The sequence below is a fragment of the Pagrus pagrus genome, assembly GCF_965226575.1.
Source record: "Pagrus pagrus genome assembly, chromosome: 2".
Lineage (NCBI taxonomy): Eukaryota > Metazoa > Chordata > Actinopteri > Spariformes > Sparidae > Pagrus > Pagrus pagrus.
The window spans coordinates 4,266,058-4,289,863 of NC_140186.1; the positions used below are offsets into that span (position 1 = coordinate 4,266,058).

The 23,806-nt window shown below is 41.8% G+C and overlaps 1 protein-coding gene across 1 annotated transcript in view; it reads left to right on the forward strand.

Annotated features, from left to right (window-relative positions):
- Window positions 1–23,806, forward strand: part of elfn2a (extracellular leucine-rich repeat and fibronectin type III domain containing 2a) — a 247,834-nt gene that overhangs the window by 87,175 nt on the left and 136,853 nt on the right. The gene's annotated exons all lie outside the window — the stretch shown is intronic.

The window sequence follows — 23,806 nt, forward strand, 5'->3', positions numbered from 1 at the left end:
CTCAGTGTCAAGGTCAGGTTCAAGTTTGTGCCGCCGTGATGCATGATGATGTAACTTGTTGACATTAAGAGGAAAACTACTGCATCCAACCGTTATATTCTGCTGTTATTTTTGATCGTAGCTGATCCTCCGTGTCCCCTACGATTCTGTCCCACTTTTGTATATCATGCTGGAAATTGTACAGATGAAAGTGTTCTTCAAGACTTTACTGGGTTAAAATCCTTCATCGTGAATGTAGGCCCTGTCCTAGTTCTGCTGGGGGGAAACTGGGCTGTTCTTCTTTATGTTGTTGTATTTGAACACTCAAAAATAAATCTGTCTTTAAGTTGCACTATCCTCAATTATCTTTTAAAGTTACTATTGGCTCAAAAGTCGTAGACACAGATTTCTATGCTTGCAATATTTCAATTAGATTATGTTAATATTTCTGGCAGTACTTTTCTAGGTATTATTATGCTGTTCAATTACATAACATTTATTCAAACTAATTGAGCGTATTATATTAGCTTAAATCATCCTGAGCAACCAGACGTAGTGTCTATTTGTTTTACCCCTTCTAAACAGCAAGGATTTGGGATACACAGTATGTACTTTACACCTGGATTCACACAAATCTTCTCAAGTCTCTCACAATGTGCAACAAATTGCAGATATCTCAGATTTATCCAACACCTTTGCTTTTATGTTTTGGTGATGCACTCAACCAGAGCTGACGTCTGTCACCCTGTGGTTTGTGGCCTTTGAATTTGAATTGTGTTTACACTGATCATGAAAATATCTTTGAGTACACGTACTAGAACAAACAATCTGCATTAAACCCAGATAATTACTGAAACCATTATGTAGCCATGTATAATTGCTCACATTGAGTTGAAAGTATGTAACAAGGTTAAACTAACAATTAGGCTTCATCAATCCACACCCAGATAGCAACGTTGTTGCGACCCAGATCTGGCCCACACCGGATACGTTCATATGTCCCGCATACCGTGTGGAGTGATGGCACTTGGGGTGGTCGGCTCGGACCAAATAAACCAAATCTGGGCCACAGCTCATTTTATTCTGGTGGGCTGGATCAGTTCGCTCCTGGCTGGCATCTAGGAGTGGACTGCCCAAGTGCCATCATTCCACACAGTATGTGGGCCGTATGAGGGTGTCTGTTAAATTTTGATATCTGGGCACTCGTTTCGGCTTGTTATGGTTATTTGAAAGGTCATGTAGAAGAGAGGAGGGCGCCTTTATTAACAGATTTTTACTGTGTGTACGATTCTAATTTAATCATGGGTCCCTGCTTCTAATTATATTTATAGAAACCTTTGTTTCCCCTTTAATTGTGCTGTTTGCAGTGGAGGTCCTGGACATTTACAATTTGCATTGACTTAACAACAGTAAGAACATTACCAACCATTAAAAAGGGCATACTATAAGTTTCCTTAAAAATATGACAAACACACATTGGTTGAAATACTACATTTGTTAGCTATAGTCATGTTATTTTATATGTTTTATGCTTACAATGTTTCCTAAACTTCTTGCTTCATCAGCTTCCAATCTGTGAACATATTTAACTAATATTTAGAAAAGCTGGATGTGGCTGTATTCATTATGTATGTCTTTTTTCTTCCTCAGGCAGCTTATCTGCAAAAAGCCTTCCAGTCTGCTTTGAATTTAATGAATGCTTCCCTAAAAAGTTGTTTAAAACTTTAAAACACCTAGAAAAAGACTCCTGCAGGTGCATATCCGACCCCATTGTAGCTGTGCATTTTTTTTTTATGATTTTCTTTGGAAAGTGTTGATCTTTTATTTGAATGACACAAAAAACAACATTCTGATTTCAGCCATGTCCAACAACAAACTGACAAAGCATTTCTCTCATATCAGTCTCGTTGGGTTTCGGTGTTCATCGATCAAGATGGCTTGCTCCGATGTGTAGCCCTGAGATACATACGAGTTTCCTCAAAACCCTGAAATCTGTTTCGCTTTCTGTCGAGAACATGGCAGCAACCAGCAGAGTAGTGTAGTAAGGACCTAAACCTGATCAAACATACATCTAAGCTCATCTGGCAGTCAGGATGGAGGCAGCTTAATTACTTGGAGTGATAAATGTTCTTCCATATGGCAGCTGCACGTTTAAACTCTCATTGTTAATCTCTTGATACTGATCATCTGCTTCATCTTTATTCTCTGAACGCAAAATCTTCTCAAGGTTTAACGACAGCATGGCTGGTGTTTTTCTGCTGAGGCTGAAATACTTCAAATTAATCAAATTAGATTCGTGTGTGGTTCATAGTCCTATAAACTGTGGTTTTAAAATGAGAGCAATGGTAGATTTATTATAAAAAGCTGAACAAGTGGTACCTATCAAGTGGGACTTGAGAGGTTGTGTCCTCCACATGAAAGAATGGGTAACTAATGATCCTTCAGTTGGTTTAAATCATAAGGGAACTGTTGCTTGGCAAGTGACGACAATTGCATTGTTGGTATTTTCGGTAACACTTTATTTGAAGGGGTGTACATAATACTGACACGACACCGTAACCATGACATGACATCTGTTTATGAATCTTAAGTGATAACGGTCAGTTACACCACTTTGAGTTGACAAGGGCAGTGTCCGAAATCACTCACTACCTGCGAAATATTGAGTTTGCCATTTTGTAGTACTGTTTGAATGTATAGTGGCAATTATTATACCCTATATAGTTGACTCAAAGTATCCCACAATGCATGGTCACTAACCAAGCATTAGAAACCATCATGCATGTCACTGGAAGGGGAAAAAAAGACCAAAGTGGTGTCCAAAAGTCTTTTTACATTCGACCGATGAGCTTAATATACAGTAGTCCTTTATATAGGGTTTCCTAGGTAGTAAGACCAAGACAACATAAGATTTGTCATTTTACAACACAGATTTTCTTTTATGAAATGAAAGTTTGTAAACTAGTTCATGCTACACAAACATTGTTATGGGTTAGGGTTTTTAAACATATATACATAAACACAGGGCATTTGTTTTAATTTGCATTGGGATGAATGAAAACAGCAGCAACAAGATGGTGATGATATGGTCAGCATCTTCATATTTAAAGTTCGACAACTGGTAGACACTGTCCTTCAGCTTTGAATGCATGTGAGCATCAATGACGGAAACACAAAGTCCACCTGCTGGAGACAGGTCTCTGTAAAGATGTGTCACTGATTTCCTGTTGCTTGCGAGTCCCATTTTCCTGTTTCATTCATTTCCTGCGACCAGACATTAGCCAGTAGCAGCCTTAAATTCAAGCTGAATGTCCTGTTAATGTCCTTATTATGACACCTTGACATTAATCAAGACAACATAAGCTGTCATAATCATGACAAAGCAGTCCTAATTGTCAACTTAAAGAAACTAGTTAGCTTTATGTGTTGACACATTAGGTTGAACTTTCATTGGTTGTCATAAGACCATTAAAATTGTGTCATTTTTTTCTTGACTTCAACTACAGTGACTCAATTTGAGCTTGTCATTCAAACGTCATTAAGTGCTATTACCCTGTAAAATGCTCTGTACGGGTGTCATGATTACATTTTCTTTCTTCTTCTTCTTTCTTCTTTTCGTCATTAAGAAGTAAGCATTGCAATTTTTGAAAAAAATAGTTAGTGTACATCGCAACTTATGATCTCAGGATTCAGGAATCGACAGTAGTTTGTTCTTAACATTACAACAAGGAATCCCAGTTTAATCTTTTGACATATTTGTTAACATTTAATTAAGCTTTGTACTCAGAGGGCTTGACAATACTAGCTACTATCTCTCTTAGTGTTTGACAGAGCTCTGAAGTTCATTTGGCCGTACAATTGGGTCTATTTCACCTCAGTCAATGAGATTTTTCAGCCTGAGCAGCTCTGCCTCTCAGAAATATTGCTGTGACTAAAACCTTCCCTGGCTCTTTCTTTTAAGAGGATGTCAAAACATGTTGGCTGAACATCACACTCTGGACGGACTAGACACACAACAGGAATTTACTTTTTTTCCCTGTGTTGGCACTTGGCATCTCCTCGACCGTGGTGTTCACAGTTACTGCAGGACACGCTGAATTCTCCAGGTGTTTCTTTAGATGCAAAGCCTAATTTTTTTTCCAACATCGTGTCTCTGTGATAAATTGTGCTCTCCGCAGACCTGAAATCATAGCACATTATTCAGCTAGCGACTGTAATGAAGCCCGCGGTGGAGCTTGTACCAACTCACTGGGAAGCACATTAGTCTATCTTAACTCCTGCATTCATGCTGCCTTCTGTACAAACCTTTTTTTGTATTATTCCTTTACCTTTACTGTCCCTCACTTTCTGCCTAACAGACAATTCATTATATAGCTTATGACATCTTGTTTAAGTCAGAAAACATAATAGAATTGGATTTTCTTAACTTGTCTGTACTTTTTCATTTAATTATCAGCCTTTAGCCTGAGCACCAGATAGTATGAGAGGCCTTTGGGTGTTAAAATTAATCATATGAATATTATAACAACATGTATCCTTATAATGTTGGTCATTATCCAGATTAAGGCCAAGATTTACTGTCTCATTAACTTGGATGAGACTATTTTGCGTCAAAGACATCTGGTGTGGGCAATAAATTCACTGACATTTCTTGTGGAGAAATTAATTTCATGGAAAAACCTTGATCAGTCAATTTTCCCCGTCAGAGATGGCTAATAGAGCGGCTCGTCCTGTGCATGTGTGAACTGCAGGGCAGACGAGTGTGATCTGCTCCATCCTTTTTAGTATGCAGCATGTTGGCGTGATCCTGTCGTGACTTGATTAAATGGTTATCCTCCTGGAGGCAGAGGTTAGTTTACTCAGTGTTCACCTTGAGCCACACACAGCACATCACCATTCATCTATCTGAGTCACACTCAGGGAGCAAGCCTGAATGCATGTAGATTGACTGTAGGGGAACTGTTGAGTGAAGTGAATTTGGTTGGGAAGTGTGAGTGTGTCAAGGTGAGTGCACGGGTGGCCTCCGGTGGCTTTGTGAGTGTTAAAGTGTAAGGCTCAATCCCATTTCCAATTTACACCGCTACCCCTTTTCTGATAGGCAAGAGGCACACAAAAACTCCTTCTATGCAACGGGACAACCCTTCAAGACCATCATACGTCATCACTTGTTGTTGATGGTGCTAATGTAAACAAGACGCGACGAGGCAATTGCACTATGCCGTCTTCAGCTGTGGTGATTTCTCTTGCGTTAACGAATCACAATGCCATTTGCCATTTATCTGATGGAGACAGAAAAACACAGAGGCACGTAATTTGTTCACATCTTCATGATATGAATCAAATCATCAAATAAAGAAAGAACAGTACCTGACCATTAGTAGGGCTGTAAAGGCTGACGTTAGTCTGCACTGATATTAGAGGAGTGGTACCAAGTGCAGCGACTTCCTCGTTTGGCTTTGAAATGAGTCGAAATGTGTCAAAATGTGGGATTGTCATGAACAAAGCAGCAATAGCAACATTAGTGAGCAAGCTAGTTAGCTACAGAGACATAAGCAAAAGCTTGTCATAAAAGAAAAGGACTAGAATAAGTACCATAACCCTTGGTTGTTAGGGCTCAATGGAGGGCAATGTAGCCCGAACACTTGGCTCTATCCCTCTATCCCAGCAGGAAATGTGACACCCTGCCCCTTAGAGTGAATGCTCAAAATGGAGGGACAAGGCTAAGTGGTAGGGGCAGGAGGTGTATTGGAATTGGGCCTAAGCCCGTATGTGTGTGTGTGTGTGAAGTCAAGACCACCTCTCAAAGCCATGCTGTTCACTTCACATCTTCCTGATCACCATGGTGATAGCTAAGTCTGATGCCGCCGCTGTATTTGGGGAGTTTACTGATAAGGACTCAGCCTGTGTGGACATACACTATACGCTTCTGTGCATTATTGCAATCTCTGCAGCATTTTCCAGCTTTCCACGTTCTTAATGAGCCACTTTCTCTCTGATTTCTGATCTTTTCTTGCCTCTATTTTCTCTATCTTACACTCTGCCTCATTTTGAGTAATGCATCCTAATTTTAATTGTAGATTTTAATGGTATTGAAATGCTGCTCGACTTGAATGATAGCATTAGGAACCCCTGAGTCATATAACGACACTGAAGGATAGCCGGGAACCTCTGAGTGATATATCTTTACGTTGAATAGAGGTCTTAGAGACCTCTGGGTAATGCATCTTCACTTCACTGATAGATTAACAAATCAGCTAATTTGACTAACAAATCAATCAAAGTGGTGAAGGATTGCATCCACTTAATTGGAATTGGCTTTAGATCTCCACCAGACTTAAGGGCAAAGGATATAAGTAGACATAATCATGCCACTCATGCTCCCTCTGCTTTTGCAACTCCCTATGAGTTAATTTCCTTGTTTGTTGGCTAAACTTCTGCATTCATCACTGACTGCTTGTGATGCTGGCGATGCATCACTTTAAGCTTATCTACTGTTGCAGTTGCCGCGAGAATAAAAAGAATATAAAAGCAGCTGCTAAATGTGTAAACTGCAAATTTTGTGTGCGTTTGCTTTAAAAACTTGTGTCGGCAGAATCGTGGTCCAGGATTTGATTGGCCGTGCTCAACAACAAGCCTGCGGGAGGTTGCGCTAATCTCTTTCATCACCTCTTCATCCCACCATCCCTCAATCCATCCAATTCTGTTTTTTTCCCAATCTTCCTCTCTATTGTGCCCGTCCGGACTGCCAGGCTCTACCATGGCTATTCCAACGCAGGGAGGGGCTGTGGAAGGCTGCCAAACACTCCCAATGCATCCAACCACACACACACACGTAGACGCGCTTGTCACGAGCCAAATACCATCAGAAGGCTCTGCTCGCTTGGCTAGCTCACTCTTGTTGCCCCTTCACCTGAGATGTTCCCATCTCCTCCGGCCCCTCGCGGCGAGACCCAGGTGGAACCGGACAGCTGCAGTTCAGCCACCCTGCAATCGACCCACGCATCCTGGGTACCCTCCTGCCCACGTGGAGAGCCTGTTGGGATGGAGGTATGGGCGGTTAGGAGGGAGGGGGAGAGCCGTGTGCATTATCCATGCTAATCTCATTAGCGCTGCCATGATTGAATCCTGTAGGAATCTGCCGCCATTGCCAGGAGAGACGGAGTAGCTTGTATATTATTAAAGGGTTTGCTCTGTCGCAGGGGATGTGGAGGTTGGGAAAGGGAAGAAATAGAGACAGACAGACGGACTGAGGGTGAATGAGGGAAAGTGCAGAAGAGATGAAAATGAGTAGAGGTTCATATCAGGGCATGGGTAAGTATCATATTGAAATAGAAAGAGGAAGAAACGTGCCCCGCCTCTATCCTGAAAAAAGGCAGCGAAGAGTGAAAACAGGGACGAATGAGTGCGAGGGGCTGATGAGAGACACTGATAAATACCAAATGAAAATGAGCCTACTGCTGCAAATTAGAACAATGGAGAAAAAAAAAAGAAATAATCTGTAATTGCTCAATTACAGCAGTAACAACGAGTGCGGCTCCCAATGTAATGTTACAACCTGAACAACATGCTCAAGCAAAATTAAACACTATAACGTGGCAATATAAAACAAACAACCTTATCAGGAAGGAAGGGAAGCATGACTGAAAATATGACTCGCTCACCACAAGTATTTAAACCATAGCAGAAAGAAAAAAAGCGAAATGGAAGTCAAGCTCCAGTGGTCGTCCAGCAACACCAGAGAGTAAAGTTGATGCTTACCCATGTGACAAGCATGAAATAAAATATGAAAGACAGGAGATTATGAAAAAGTTGTGTTTTGTTGAGACAAAATTAGTTTTGAAGGAGATCTGGGGACATTTCCAGCCGTGTTTGTGGCAGCCAAAAGAGGTGTCTTAAGCCAAACCATGATGTTTTCCTAAACACAACCAAGTATTTTTTTTATTGCCTTAACCCAACCAGAGCATAAGCACAGCACACATTTAACCTAAACAATCTAAAGGTTGCAAAATAAAGAAACAAACGACTTGAACTTACTTGTGGTTTTGCAGAAACTTAACCTACATTTATTCTGGCGATTGGGTTGGGCAATGCTGTGCTCATGATCTGGTTAGGTTTAGGCACAAAAACCACTTGGTTCAGGATGGGAAAAGATCCAGTTCTGGCTTAAAATATTTGTTTTTGTCACCACAATCAGGGCTGGAGATTGCTCAGAGGTCTCCCTAGAATATCCCGTGTTGTCATGCTTACAAATGTTGAAGTGCTGTGGTCCCTTGTTAAAAAATATCAGATTTTAATGCTGAAACAGTCTCGAATTGAGTTCACTGGCTTGGCAGGCTTCATCCCATACGTATGTAATATACATACATATGTAAACGTAACATTGTAGGATTGTCAGTATGGTATGTGGTACGTCAGTACTTTGCACAAACGTTAACTGCCAACATTTAACACTGGCTAGGCTCTAAACGTAGTTTGTGGGATAACGGCGTTTTCAAAATAATAGAGGGAAAAAAGAAATGCCAAAATCATACAATTCAGAGACGTCTATAACACTTTAGAGACCTCACCTCCCTGTATTTATTATCAAAGTTAACTCTTCGTGTTTTTTCTATCCGTCGCTCCTGTCAGTTTATGGCAGCTCTGGCCTTTCATAGCCTCCCATGTGGAACCACGGTACAAGATATTTTTTGAAGCCTCACTAGACAGCGTCCTTGTATACTTGTGACTGTCCAAACAATACCTCAACCCTCCCCCTCTCTTCTCTCCAATCCTTCCCCTCCCAGCCACACGTTAGGGTGTTTTCATCTTTAAAGCAGCCCTTCCTCCTCTTTCTCTTTTTCTATCGCCTCCCTGACTTTCTTCCACACCATCCTACGTCCTCTTTCCTTGTTTTTCTTTCCTACTCTCTAATTTGTCCCCTGTCTTGTCTCCATTCTTCTCTCTTCTCTTGCCTCTCCCAGAGGACTTTCATCTTGTTTTTTGCTGCTGCTCCAGTAGCTCCTAACCCTTGAGTTTGGGAATCATCATCTAAGCAGACTGTTGTTTTAGTATCTATGGTTCGTTTGGTGTCTGGGACCCCGACAGCTTCACTTACTGTGGGAAGTCAGTCGGAGAAGCCTTGTGTGTGTGTGTGTGTCTGTGGCAGTTAGAGGAAACACTAAGTAAAGTGACACTTTATAAACTCACTGTTTGTGTTGTATCTCATTAAAGACCCAAAAGTTTAACTCTCTTGACAAGCACATCTAATGGCTTCTTGGCTGTATAAATTCTGTTTCCTCTTATTCCCCCGTTCTTTTCTGCTTCTTGCACATTATTTAAAGCACAGCCTCTTCAGTTTTTAATGGCATTTTTGTTGAGTTTATCATATATTTTATATACCTAATGGAGTGTTTGACTAGTGATCAAAGTGCTGGATCAGAGTTTGTCAAACTTGATCCCAAGTTATAGCATACGTGAGTAAAAAGTAATATTTTCTCAAACGTGCTCTTATTTTCCTTTACTCACTCATACATACAATGAAACCTAGGTTTATCATCAGGATTTCATTGATTCAGATACTGATAATAGCAATCCTCCTCAATATACTCTAATGAGTACTTCTCCATAATAACTTAGCAGGACTAAACTAGAGGTGCCAGTGCTCATACTCAATGGTCAATGGTCCATGAACGGCCCAGGACAGGTAGGCTCTACAGCGGCGGATTAAAACCTCACGTAACTTCATTGGGACTCATCTCCCAATATTGGTGAAGTGGGATGTCTGCACAGAGCCCAAAGGATCCCAAAGGATCCCAAAAGACAACACACCCACCCCGGCCACAGTCCTCTCACCCTGCTGCCATCTGGCAAAAGATACAGGAGTATCTGCTGCTGTACCACCAGGCTGTGAGGCTCCTGAACTCATCCTAAACCCTCCACCATAAAAGGAAAGGAACTACAACTTATTCAACTGTAGAATGACTAAATAATGTTGAACCTTAAAGGTTTCCGGAGAAATATAGTTGATCGATGGCTTTCATTCCCAGGTCGTCATCAACCCAAGCATCGGCTTTTTGACAACCTGGGAATGAGACCCAACAAACAACAGAATCACTGTTGAACCCTTGTATTGCTCTTCCTTGTCAATACCACCGAGATTACCCTCCAACTTGGGCCGGAGACAGTGCGGTCTGAGTTCTGGGTGTGTTATGCTAGTAGCAGGCTTTATGCATTTCAGCAGGAGTACTCTCCATGAGCCGTAAACAGACTTTGATGTGTTTTGACCTGCCTGCTCACCTTGCTGTATTGGACTCATTTGCCTGTTACTTAATGTAAGCCCGTCAGCCTACGCCTTCCATTAAAAGTCACCTTACTGCCCGCTGCCTGCTTCAGTGTCCTCCATCCTGTGCTGTGTACTTGAATCCAGCGACATCCATGTTGTACACAAGATAATTGCAATCACTTTGGTGGTCCCTGTACTTTTATTTAGCACTATCATCAAGGCAAGTTGTAAAATTTCTTTCTCTTCCCTCCAATCCCTTTTTCTGCTCCTTCTCAGATTTTCGTATCGTTCCCTTCCCATTTTTCGTCACCCCTCCTCTGCTTCAGTTTTTGTTTTTCTCTTCTCTGCTGGCTCTGCAACCTCAGCATGTCAGCTCTCGGTTTATTTGCTTATCCCATGTTGTCTTGTCAGAATCACCGTCCAAATCGCTATAATGCCAGATACATGTGACACAAGCCGGGCATTTGCCCCGGTGGACTGGGTGCCACGCTGTTCAACAGACCTCTCTCAGATCTCTCTGATTCCTCCTCTCGTCACACTGGTCATCTTTTCTTTCCCCTTTCATTTTCTTTCATTTTCCATGGTCCTCGATCTCCTGACTCCTTCCCCCTTTACCACTTTACATTGTCTCTTTTCATTTACTTCACGTTGTCACACAGGTGACCTTTTGTTACATCCCAGACTCCTTTTCGTCACTCACTTTTCCTCTACCCGCCTTCTGATTTTCTCTCTGTTTCCATGTCTCTGTCTCAGGTGCATTGCTTGATATCTCCAGTTTCGCTTTGTGTTGTTATCTATCAGAGGTCAATACAGGGCTCCATGCTTATCTCAGTTCCTCAGTCTCAACATTTTGGGGGGCTGGAGGGAGGTTTTCAACGCTGCAGTCTTGTAAAACTTCTCCCAAACCTTTGGTTTTCCCAAAAGTGAAAGATAAAAAAGGATGTCACTTTTCACTTTCTTGCTTTATTTCAGATTTATGATGTCTGTTGGCATTTTGGAGATCTCGAGAGACAACTGTCCCTTTCCTCCCTGTCTGTGTCCCCGTCTGCCTCCTTTCACCTTGAAGCCATTCTTCAATATTTCTAAAAGCACAGATGATCACACATCATTTATACTGTCTGTTTTGCACTCTTAAACCGTAAGTAATATTTGGTGGCATTCAATGTAATTGAAAAGTTCTTCTTTCTTTTGCAGTATCAATCTGTTCTCACTCCCGGCCTGTCAAATACAGCAGCCTATGCCTCTGATTTTAACTTCTTGAAGGGACTCTTTCTCTTTCTTTTCACGAGTGATTTGTTTTCAGTTGTACGTTAACATATTTAATGAAGTAATGGATGTCTTGTATGTTAACAGCACAGTCAACACATGTGTTACATGAGCTACGTATGATCTTTTCCTAAACCTAACCAGGTACTTTTCGTGCCTAACTCTAACGAAACCATGACCGTTTGACAATGTTAATAACAATCCAAAAGTCATAATGTGTCATACCATGTGAACTGTTTGGCAACACGCATTATTTTGTTTAACCATTGCATATAACTTTTAAGTGCTAACTGGACTGCGCAGCCCTTCGCATGCAAAACTGGCACTAGATGGGAGGACATGTTGATGGTATGGACAGGTGTTCCAGCGCTACCTTGGGATAGCAACCAGGCAAAACAATGCCTCTTCCTGTTTTGGTTGTGCAATGGCAGACACACTTCCTTTAGTGACCTTCCCTTTAATGGGAAAAATCCCGCCCGGTGGCAAACTGGATATAGCACCGTAAAAGCGAGGTTCATAGAGCCAATTTATATGCATATAAATGGATGTAATTTTTCTATAACCATTACGCTTTCCAACTAGCATTAACTTCAGAATGGTAAGTTGAAGCAAAAAAAGTTGTCTTTTCCCAGTTGAACTTTTTTTGACTCAACTTTAAGCCTTGTCATTCATCACCATAGCTCCCCAAAGAAAGCCTGATATCCCGGGCCCAGGACAACAGAATTGTTCTTCTGTAGCTCTTGGCTGTTTCGTTGACAGGAGCCCATCATCTCGTTGGGTTCATGTAGTGGGAGTCTGTAAAAATGAAACCTGACAGTGATTCTGGCAACAACCAATGCCAATGGGAGTCCATGTCAAGACGCAGAAAATGAATTGAAAGAGAGGAAATGTCAAAGCAATCAAGCACAATATCCTTACAGATATAGTCGAGTCAGTGCTGCCACTCTGTATCTATGGTGGGGACTGATGATGTGTCAATTATGATAAAACCTGTACACAGTTCACAGAAAGTAGATTTTTCCTAACAGGATAAAAACATATTGGACGCAGGGAATGACGAATTCAAAGGGCAAAGAGATGTTGCTCCTTTCACGGATAGCTGCTGATTATTTTAAAAAAAAATTTGGATTAAATCTCACTTTTTGGCCTTTTTGTTAATGTGTTCCTCAACTTCTCCCTCACATCACTCCCTCTATCCTCGTCTCTCATACTTCCTCTTCTTCCCTTTATTTTCTCACCTCTCTCCTTGTTAATTTATCGTCGCTCATCTTTCCCCTCCTCCCTTATTTTCACATTCGTTCCCCCTTCTCTCTGACGGGTTGGTGATTCATTCATCCAAGCCGGGCATTAATTCATTTCAACATTATAATTCTCCCAGAGTGCTCTCCCTCTTCCCTTCTTCTTATTCCACCCTTATTTCATTTCAGGGAATTGTTATACCTCATCTGATCTACTAATCATTCCTCCACCTCCCTCCTCGTCTCATGTGCATTCTGTGGTATCCCACCGTAAACATTACGGTAAACATTAGTATTAACTCCAGTGTACATTGCAATTAAATCCACAACAGTGTTTAAGCTGACGTGTAGTGAAGGCTAAACAGATGTAAACACTGTTTACTCACCTTTTAAATATATACATGCGTGACAACGCTGTTACACAGATTTTCTTTCCTCCTAAATCATGCTGTTTTTTTTTTCTTTTAAACCGGCAGGACAGGATGGCAGCATTTCAAGCACTTGATGCTAATTAGGCTGCCTGTCAATCAAGTGTTAAATATAAAAACCCACAGGATGGCATATTAAATTCTCAGAATTCACACTGACAGCAGGCGGGTACGAAGTAACAAATTCAAGACTTAATTTAAACGTGTGGGTGAAACTCAGTTAAAGGAGCAGTACGCCGATAAATGATGTTTTGTGCAAACGTGGAAGAAACGACAATAACAACAAACGTGAAAATGGCTCCATACAGCTCGTTTGGCATAAATCAAGTCTTTCGAAAGCCCCGAGATTCCAAATTGATTTGAAAAGATGTTAATTAAACCTTTGATGTGCAGTCAGATGGGGTGCGTGCTACTGCTTTTAGCTTAGCAGCTACAGTGAAGACCCAGAAATGGTGTAAATAACGTCTTTTCAATTCATTTTTTGAATCTCTGGGCTTCCCGGGATAGTCGGATGAGCTGTATGAAGCCATCTTGTGGTTTTCTTGTGGTTGTTTTTTTTTTTTTTGCCCCAGTTACTTCAGTTTTTCAGGCTCTTTTATTTGTGAAGCTCCAGAAATATTCAAACATTCACCAGACTTTCCATCGACATGGGGTGAACCGTTCCAAATTCAAGTTTACCTGTAATCTCCAATTTGCAAGACTTTCACGTTATTAATTTTCCATTTATTTTATTCTTTTACAACAAAAGCAATAGTCTGCAAGGGCAAACAAATTGAAAAAGGGTTCTTGTGGTGCATCAGTTTTTTTTTTTTTTCCCCATTGTTTTGAGTCATTGAAGTGCAACTCTGAGAGAAGGTGACACAAACACCAACACAGATGCCATTTTCAAAAGAGCAAAATGGATGTTCCAGAAGGATGTCTTGTCAAAGCGCTTCAACTCTGTCATCAAAAAAAAAAAATAACACCACAGCAAAGTTGGACAGTTGCTGTTCCCACACACTCACATTCACACAAATATTGAAGCTTTCGAATGCAGACTTGGACCTCAACTACCATGGCAACAGCTTCAAAGCTCTGAAGCGTTCATGTCAGCCCTAAAAGAAAAAAGAGAAAGACTCACCAAACTCATCTTCCACTCCGACTAAATGCAGCAGTCAAAAGTACAAGCTGAAATGTTATTATTTACACTTTTAGTGAGTTTCTACCTGAATGCAAAGTCACAACTTAGCAAAATGCAAAGTTCTGCAGAGGTACTATATATGGGGCTGTGCCCTATTTCATATTCAGGTATTTGAAAATAATCTTCTGCTGAAGTCAGCCACTTTTTTTTTTATTTGTGGCCCGCGAGCTGCTGAAGTACAGAAAGAGGTTCTGAGTTGCCGAAAAGTCGCCCTGACAATCATACATTTATGGATGGTAGTGCATTATATCCTCCCCCCCCCCCCCCACTCTGGTTTCCCCGTCTTGTTCTCAGATTGAAAACGGTAAACCTGGTCCACTCTGTCTGTCTTGTCTTTTCTGTATTTTGTGTTTTTATGCGCCTTCTTTCCACTTCTCATTTCTCTCCTACCGTGCGTCTCGCTTTCTTTCTTTCTTTCCTCGAGTTGCCTCCTCCTCCTCCTCCTCCTCCTTCAGGGTCACTGCCATCCATCTAACAAGCAGCAGACTTTTCTTGTCATGGTTGCCCCAGAGAGAGAGAGAGAGATAGAGTGTGTGTGTGTGTGTGTGTGTGCTTGTACACATGCAGACAAGACACCCGGCTAGACTCCCCTCGGCACGACGTGTGGAGGCCGGCGATGATGGAGATGTGTGTTATGTGTGTGTGTTCGGGTGTCGTGTGTGAGAACTTGTGTAGGCACTCTTGCCGTCCTTAAGGCGAGAATGCTGCATCTGTAAAATGACAAATCACACTTAGCACCTTAGCAGAATCATTAAAGAGAGCTGGAGGCTTTGGCATGTCTGCGGCAGAGACAGAGAGAGGTGGTGGTTAACGGAGATGGTGCTTATGCATCCACATATTTACAGATTTAAATGTATCAGCCAAAGGTCAATCGTTAAAACAAATGACATCCAAGCGATGTGTCACGCAGCGCATGAGGAATATATTGGCTCTTAAAGGAGTAACAGGTCTACAGCTTCTAACATTTATTTTTTAGAGCACAACCAGCCGCCAGTTTAACATCTGGCACGCAGAAATTTTAACTACTCAATCTGTTGGGGCGAGGTTGGGGGGAAACATGTAGAAAACAGGTGGCGGGAAGGGAAGACGAAGCTGTAAATGTAAATAAAATATTTTTTTGCTGTGTCGGTGTTTGATAAATCGTTGCATATTGTTGTGTTGTTCCGCCAGTGTGGGACTGATACTGCCAGAGGCCTGACAGGCTGTCACAGTCGGGCCGTGTTTGAGTTATCTGGCTCCGCTAAACCCAACAGTGACGATCCGAGATGACTGATATCACACAGATGGTTGTCGGCTGACTTTGGCAGCGGTGGATTTTTGCCAATAAGAGCTTCTTCGCATGAAAGAGCAGTGTTTTTAACCAGCGGCCGCAACATCGACAGATGACGAGCTGCATTTAATCTGAAATCATACAAAGGTATGGGATTTTGAGGAGAAATTATAGATTGTTGTGGAATAATGCAAAATGTAGCACAGATACCAGGGTCCAGGTACCTGACACGACATAAAGCCAGCGGTGCATCAGCAAACAGGACAACAGCAATACAATAATTCTGATAGAATTAATATAGAAAGTCTGATATTGTCTACGCTTATACAATCAGACCAGTCCAGTGTGTGAGATTTTATGGCATCTAGCAGATTGCAAACCACCTGAACATCCCTTGTCTAACCTTTGCCTAAGCGGGCTGTTAAAAAACCTACAGTTGGTTTTTCCGTTTTGGGCTAACATGCCGGTGCAACATGGTGGACACCTGCTCCCTCTGTAGATATAAATGAATCATTCTGACGTCACAAACACAAAACAATTCTTAATGTCAGGCAATTTAACACTAATGAAAAGCACCTTTAAAGCTTTAGACGTGTTAGTTCCTCTTAAATCTCCCTAAATTATAATCACTGGATCTTTAAATCTATTTTCTGACTCACTTTGAGATGGATATGTTTTTTTATCGTTGATAACTAAAGTCTACCAACTATCTGGTATTCATTAGCTCACTGCTACTGATAGTAGTCTGACTCACAGGGTGTTACTGGTATGAGCTCTCCATTGACAGACTATTTTAGCCGGCCATCTCGTCCCCTTTCCCTATTTAAGACTCCATCGCTTTAACAACCTCCAAGCCAGCAGCCTACACGCTGAAAATTGCAAGTTTTGGCAGGGTTTGGTCCGTGCATGTGCATTAAGGCAGGCCTGCTTGGTTCGATGCCTGGATTTCGCCATTTTAATGCCAGGGCCACTATTTTGCGAGGGAGTTGTAGCTGCATCCTGGGCCTAGCACCAGCATCACGATTGCGATGGCTTCACAGTGGAAACAGACCCAAACATGCCTCTCCAGGTGGTCCTGCCCCCACAGTTTGAGGACCACTGGCACACTGTGGCCTACTGTTACAGGGATCATAGCAGTAGTTTGCCCTCGTTAACTTCATGATACCAAAGCCTGATATAAGCCTTACTTCTTATGAAAGCCCCACTCGATCACGACCACGGTGGAGACCATGCGAGGATGCTCTCGACAACAACGTAATGCATCTCAAGGGGCTCATTCTGTAAACAATGACAGTTGTTGAGCTTTATTTATACTCCAATCTAAGACATATAGTGCTTGAAAGAAATAATGGAAATAAGTAGTGCACTTGTATGATTGTATAGAGACGCTGAAGAGCAGAAGGACAAGTGAAAGCTCCTACAGTGCTCGGACCTCTTGACCCAGTTACACTGCCCACCACTGACAGGCTGATTGCGAAAAACAAGTAGGGCACAGACACTCGAGCAGACTACATGGTCATAACACAGTAGAGAGCACACATATTAAATATTTATGCTTTCACAGTATGATCTGGCACTTTTAATAAAACCGAGTATGACATGTAACCAGAGAAAAGGTCACCGGAGAGCAGATTCTCAACAGTTTTCAGCCGCTGACCCACAGAAGAGGAAGAGAAGTGTAGCATGTTATCTTGAGAGACAGATTCATGAAACATGCATCGCGTTATTTTGTTGTGCCGAGACCCACCGGTGTCCATTTTCAGTTTTGACCTTTGGGTGAAAGATGCAGAGATGCACTCTGTCGGGGTAAAAATTTCTAAGACGCAGTGCAGCATGCAAAACTCGACCAGCGATGCGAGATACATTTTACATACAGGAGTAAACATCACTAGAATGTGCCATAATAATCCAGAGTACCAAAGAGTAGCAATCCCTCTTGGGGCAAAATAGAAGAAACTGGTGGGCTGCTTATTTGAATAATGCATGCTACAAAACGCTTACTGGCAAAACACGCAGGCTCCAAAAACTCTGTTGATTCTGGCAAATGAGTGGTGATATTTCATGTGCTTCTGGTGGGTTTTTGCATTAAACAGTTAAAAAAAAAAAACACCCCACCATATTCATCCTAGATTAGCAACTTGACTCAGCTGCTTTCGCGGCTACAGCTAATGGGATCACGGGTGAGGCAGCTTGCTGATGAAGCCTTGAATGTGACTGTGTGATCACACCATGAGCAATCTGTGAGCGAGCATGACGGAAGTGTTTTCATTCCCCACAATCAGAAAAAAAAAAAAAAAAACGTGGCCGCGTGTGGGAAAGTTGGGTGCAGCTGAAAAGTGATGTAAGCCAACAACAGCTGATCACAAACCATTTAAGAAATCAGGTCACTGTCTTTGCCTTCATGCCCAGTAACCCCGGACTGGACCGGACTGGACCCGCCCTGTTCATGATCATTCTGCATGTTACTTCTCAAACAGAGGGATGATGTTGCAGTAGATCTGTTCTACTCGGGAGGTTTAACGTTTAGGATTCATTCTTCCAAAGTGATTAAATATTCACCGTTTCTCGTGTTCTCACACTGTCTGAGTCAGGATCTGATCGTTCTCCACCACCAGCACTTTTGAATAACTTCAGCTCTGTATGCACACTCTGTAGTTACGTGTCAGGAATGATCCGCGCTAAAGAACGCCAGCATCTTAAACTCTCGTGTCAGCAGATGAGTCAGTCTGCATATAGCTGATATCTATATCCTGATGTAATGAATATCAAACTGCAACAGCTTGAAACTACTGACCTCCTTCTGGAGCCAGCATTAGTTGAAACAACTTTAGACAGCACACGTTACAGTGTTTCCTCTACCATTCAATTGGGGGGACAAAGAAAGAGACAAAGCATGTGTCTTATATGCTCCTGAGCCGCGAAAGCTCTTCTCTCGCGTCCCATTTTTACAGCAAAATGAGCTGGTAAACTCACTAACTAGCCAACTGACTCCTTTCCCATTGCCAGAAGATGAGTTTACCTTTGTTTTTTGTTTTTGGTGTGTCACATTCGACATCACAAATGTGCCAGAAAACAGGTTAACAGTAGAAGGCAGCATGGAGGCCAGAGACAAAGTGATGCTGACTGATGCTTTTTTAGATCTTTTACTTCAGTTTCTTTATGTGCCAACTGAAGGATGTTTGAGCGCTGCTTGAGGCGAGACAGGTGAAAAAGTATTCACGCGCCAATTTTAGGGAACTTCAACATGTTTCATAGCATTGCATCAGAAATTTGGCAATGCAGGGTGTGATGTTTCCATCACTGCGGGTCGGACGCAGAGCTGATAAGTACCCACGACTGCTGCAGGGTCATTTGTTCTTGGAATGAATGCTGATTGCACGACAGATGTTAGTGGGGTCTTTTGTCCTGCGTCAAAGGGGCTTTTAATGAAACGGCATTAGGCTTCACGACCTGATCTGAGCGCCTCCCGCTTCGCCGCCTTATGTGAGCAGCAACAAAACGCATTCTTCACTCCAGGACATGAATTAAGTTCACAGATTCTCACTGAGTTGTTACGCCAGATGAAGTAATCTGTGAAGGCGGAGAAACAATATATTCAAAATGGGAGCTAAGGTAGAAAAGTTAGATCAACTCCAGCTTCACATTTTATTTTTTCTTTAATTGACTACATTTCTAAATCTGTGCATCCATCAACGTCTGTGAGAGATCAAGAAACACAAAACAAAGCAAAAATACAGGTTGTAATCGACCCAGTTGGACGTAGAAGGATCTTTACTCATCTCGACTTATCATATGCTGCTCATTAAGAAAACGACTGGTTACGTTCTGTAATGAGGGTACACAGCTCCTGCCTGATTAGTGCATAACGAATCCATGACTCATCACCGTCTAATTCATGAATTAATGTATATCATGAAACTCCCTGTGGCTTAAAAATTAATACGTGGCCGAGTCAATGTTAGTTTTATGGGATTACTGAACATTTACCATCATTAGTCGTCGCAGTTTATGAACCTGGAGACACAGTCCGCTCATAAATGTAATTACCTGTTATCAAATTAGCAAGAAATGAAATCACGTGGACGAAAAGCCTTTCAGAGTACAATTAATTTAGTGACCTACTCATGTGATTCCTCTCTTCGAGCGAGACGTGTGATTGAGGCAGACGTGTTATAAATATGTTCATCGTTTCAAAGTATAAACTTTACTGTGTCCTCGTAGCGTACGTTGTTGTTTCTCTGCCTGACTGGTCGTGCTGAGATTGTCCGCCCTCCTGCATGCTGCTGTCCGCTTGGATGAGAGGCTGGAAACAGGCATGGTAAAAAGATATGTGGACAGAGGGAGACGGGGATAAAGGTTTATAGAGATGGACAGAGATAGAGGCCAGAACAGGGGGATGAGAGAGAGAGAGAGAAAGAGAGAGAGAGGGATAGATGTCCAGCAAATTGGTGGGCAAGATCAGCCATCCAGATCTAATATGAACTGTGAGTCTCTGGGCTCCACCAGGCGCAGCCTATCACCTACAACATAACAAACACTGGATTATTGGTGTGCGTGGATGTGTGTGTAGACATGTGTGTGTTTGTGTGTGTGTGTGTTGTGATGATCTCCCGGTGCTGAACAGCCTCGCTGTCTGCCAGGCTGACCTGCTTGCCTGCAGACTGTGTGGCAGATGGAGAGTTTGAGAAACTTTGAGTTTTGAAGATATTTGTTCTCTAACAAGGTTCTGTGGCTCACAACAAAATGGCTGACAAAGTAAGCAATTAAAGCCACGTAACCTTCCGCATCTCACCACCATCACGCGCTCACTTAAATGTATATGTATACGCTGTAATCCGTACAGCTGGCAACCCGGAGTCTCACGACTGACATTTAAATACAAGCTGCAATATTGCACATATTGGATTTGTGCAGCCCCCCGAAGCATTCATAAATGCAGCGACGTTTGATGAAAACATCCGTGTTCAATAAAGGCTATAGGTCACATGGCTTGACTTTTACACAGTTTATTAAACCTGTTGATCAATTCAGAAAAAAATGACTCTTCAAAATAACAATAAAAAAAATTAGTTCTTGGTGTTTCTTGCTTGTATAAAGCAAAAAAAAAGAAACGCTACAATAAATGTTACATGCTACATTTCTTAAGGCTCAATTTTATTTTGTGGCAATGCTGTGCCCACGGTCTGGTTAGGTTTTAGGCACAAAAGGGTTAGCAGGAAAAAAAAAAGATCATGTTTTGGCTTAAAAACGCGCAAACGAGGCTTGAGATGTCCCCAGCTTCCCAAAAAACATTTGCTCTTGTCACCACGAAACGGGTGTGACCATTACAAAAGTTGAAACCCTGTCTCGCACTGCGATCACTGGTTTGTCCGCCTTGATGTCTGTAACCCAAACACCATCCTCTCCACCTCCAGACTTAAAATTTAAGTCATAAACACTTAATGTGACTGTAGACGACATGTTTTTGTTGAAATGTCAACAGGCTGACATGAAAGAATGTGAAATGTCACTGAAACGTTGCTTTCTATGTGATTGTGTCTTATATTAAGTGCAATGAGACATTTTAACTAATTATTTGAAAAAAAAAAAATCCATACTTGGTATTCTTGGATGTTGAGTTTTTCCAGTGTTAACTTGTGATATAGCCGGAGGGAAGTTTGCATTAAAAACACAGAATGTAATTTCTGCTGCTAGACGTCTCCCAATCAAAAAAACAAAAAAAAAAAAAAAAAACAAGACATAAGTAGGTCAGGAAATGATGAGGAAAATCTATCTACGTGACTCAGGCAGAAATGTCTCAGGATGAGGTAATGATTTAAAGTTTTATTCTTGTTATGATACAATACGGTCTAGTCGTTTTGTGACATTATTATGCAGAAATGCTACATATCTTTAAATCGTAAGAGAAAATGGAAAATAGTGAACGATCGTGTGCGATTTCAAAATTTTAAGATACTTGTGAGGTAGTGTACTCCATTTTCGCCCCATCATCTGGTGCGTACCACTTCACAACTACAATTTCCTGATGTCTCTAAGGCTGAGCAGCCCTCGCAACATGTAGTTTGAACAGTTCTTGTAGTCTGAAGCAATCTTTAGAGAAGCAGAAATCATCCCTCTCAGCGTTGCCACAGGGTATAAAAAGACCCATAACCCCTCACCGCCATTTTCCTGCTGGTTGGAAAAAAGGAAATAAATTGTGAGCGAGAGGAGCAAACAGAGAGTCGGTCTGTGTGTGAGTGTGTGTGTGTGTCGGCATCAAGGAGGGGGAAAAGCAAGCAAGAGGAGGAAACGCACAAAGAAACACTTTCCTTAGAGAACACAGACAAATCTACATCAGAGAGAGGAAAAGAAAAACACCCAAACATGCCTTTTTTAATGATCCATCACCAACTCTTAATGGTCTTCCTCCATTTCTCTCCCTCGTCTTTCCTTCTCCCCCTTCTTTCTGTCAGATTTCATCAGCTGGCCCTTCCTGCAGCCGGTCTCTTGCTTTCAGATTACACTACTCCCCACAGGCCAGGCCCTCCTCTATCATCTTCCTCTGTTTATTCCCCACTCCCGTCTGTCTTCTTGCCCTCATGAGGACCAAAGTCTTCCCCTCCGTCCTGTCATCTCAGACTCCCATCTTCCCCTCCTTCCTGCCTCCAAAGACCAGACCCATGCCTCGGCCCCCTGCTATCTCTCCAGCCACAAAGACGAAAGTTCAAATAAAACTTTTTCCTCGTGGAAACACTGCAGCAGCTACTGAAGGGATACGACAAGACGGAGACATAGAGAATTAAATCTTACACAAGTCACGTGTGCTAGTTTTATTAACAAAACAACAAAATAAAACCCTTTTAATGTATAAAGGCCCCTTAAACTTTAGAGATTAAGATGAAATGGACACGAAATAATTAGAATAACAGAAAGTGATCGTTCCTAAAATGTAGTTTTTATGTAGTCTTTATGTCTAAAAATGTTTGTTTAGGTTGAATTTTTCTATTTCTCTCTTGTCTCAATGCTCATAATGCTCATGCTCAGCTTAGGTTTGCGCACATAAACCACTCGGCTAGGGTTCGAAAAACATGGTTTGGCTTAGATGAACTGATTTCCTCGCCACAATCACAGATGCAGATGGTCTACCTGTGAAAAGTAGCCCAGTTTTGGTTGCCACAAAAAAACATCTGGCAAAGCCTCCAGGAGTCCTTCAAGATATCCAGCGGTGTCACTCGAACTGCGGTCGGCCATTTGGCAGCTTTATTGACTAAAAAAGCCAATCAGAGCGATTTCACTCATTGACCAGGTCCACCAATGATTCGGCCAACTAGTGCCAACGGTGTGTGACACTCACTGACGGCCTGACAGTAGCCGTCAGCCTGGTGTGTCAGGGCCGACATGTTTAATCCCCATTGCCATTTACCCCCTCATAGATCAAACCCTGCCCTTCTGACAGTTGTATTCCAGCTCTGTAAAATAAATAATACAAATGATCGGACTAAATGTAAAATCATGAAATGACTTCATTCCCTGTGACACACTTGACACACAGTCGTTACTGCATTTCACAGAAAAGACTGAAATAATTCATAATGTTTAAATCAGCGTGAGAACATTTTGTCCCTTGTGATGTTCTAACCAACACCACTGAGAGTGAATGTCACCTAATATTCAGCAAATGCTCTGAGTCATATATGATTAAAGTCCCCAGCTGGGCCAAAAAATACATTCTTACTTCTTGTTCCTGAATGTTTGAACTTCACTGTGTAGAAAGATGTATGTGCAGAGTGTAGGAGGCTGTTTCCACCTGGTGCTCAAAGTGTAAACTCTCTCTGTGCTCACTGAAAACCTGATTTTAAGAGGTCGGGGCCGACCAGAATGATTTATGACATCACAAATAGTTTGGAAACCAATGTTCAACATACGCAAGCCTGATGTGGAAACACTGAGAATGGATGTCGCAGTGATGTAGGAGACATCTTTTTATTCCAGCAGTGAAACCTGTGAAATAAAAACAATTGCATATTCATATATTGTTGAATTTTAATTAGGGAGAAGGAGAAGTTGCCATTTTTAACGTGGTTATTATATTTTTTTCCGCAAAAACAATGTCAGACATGTAAAGGACGGATGTGAAAAGGATGAATTAACCTCCAAACATCATCAGTGGCCAATCAGAATCTATTTTGACACTTAAAGCTGATT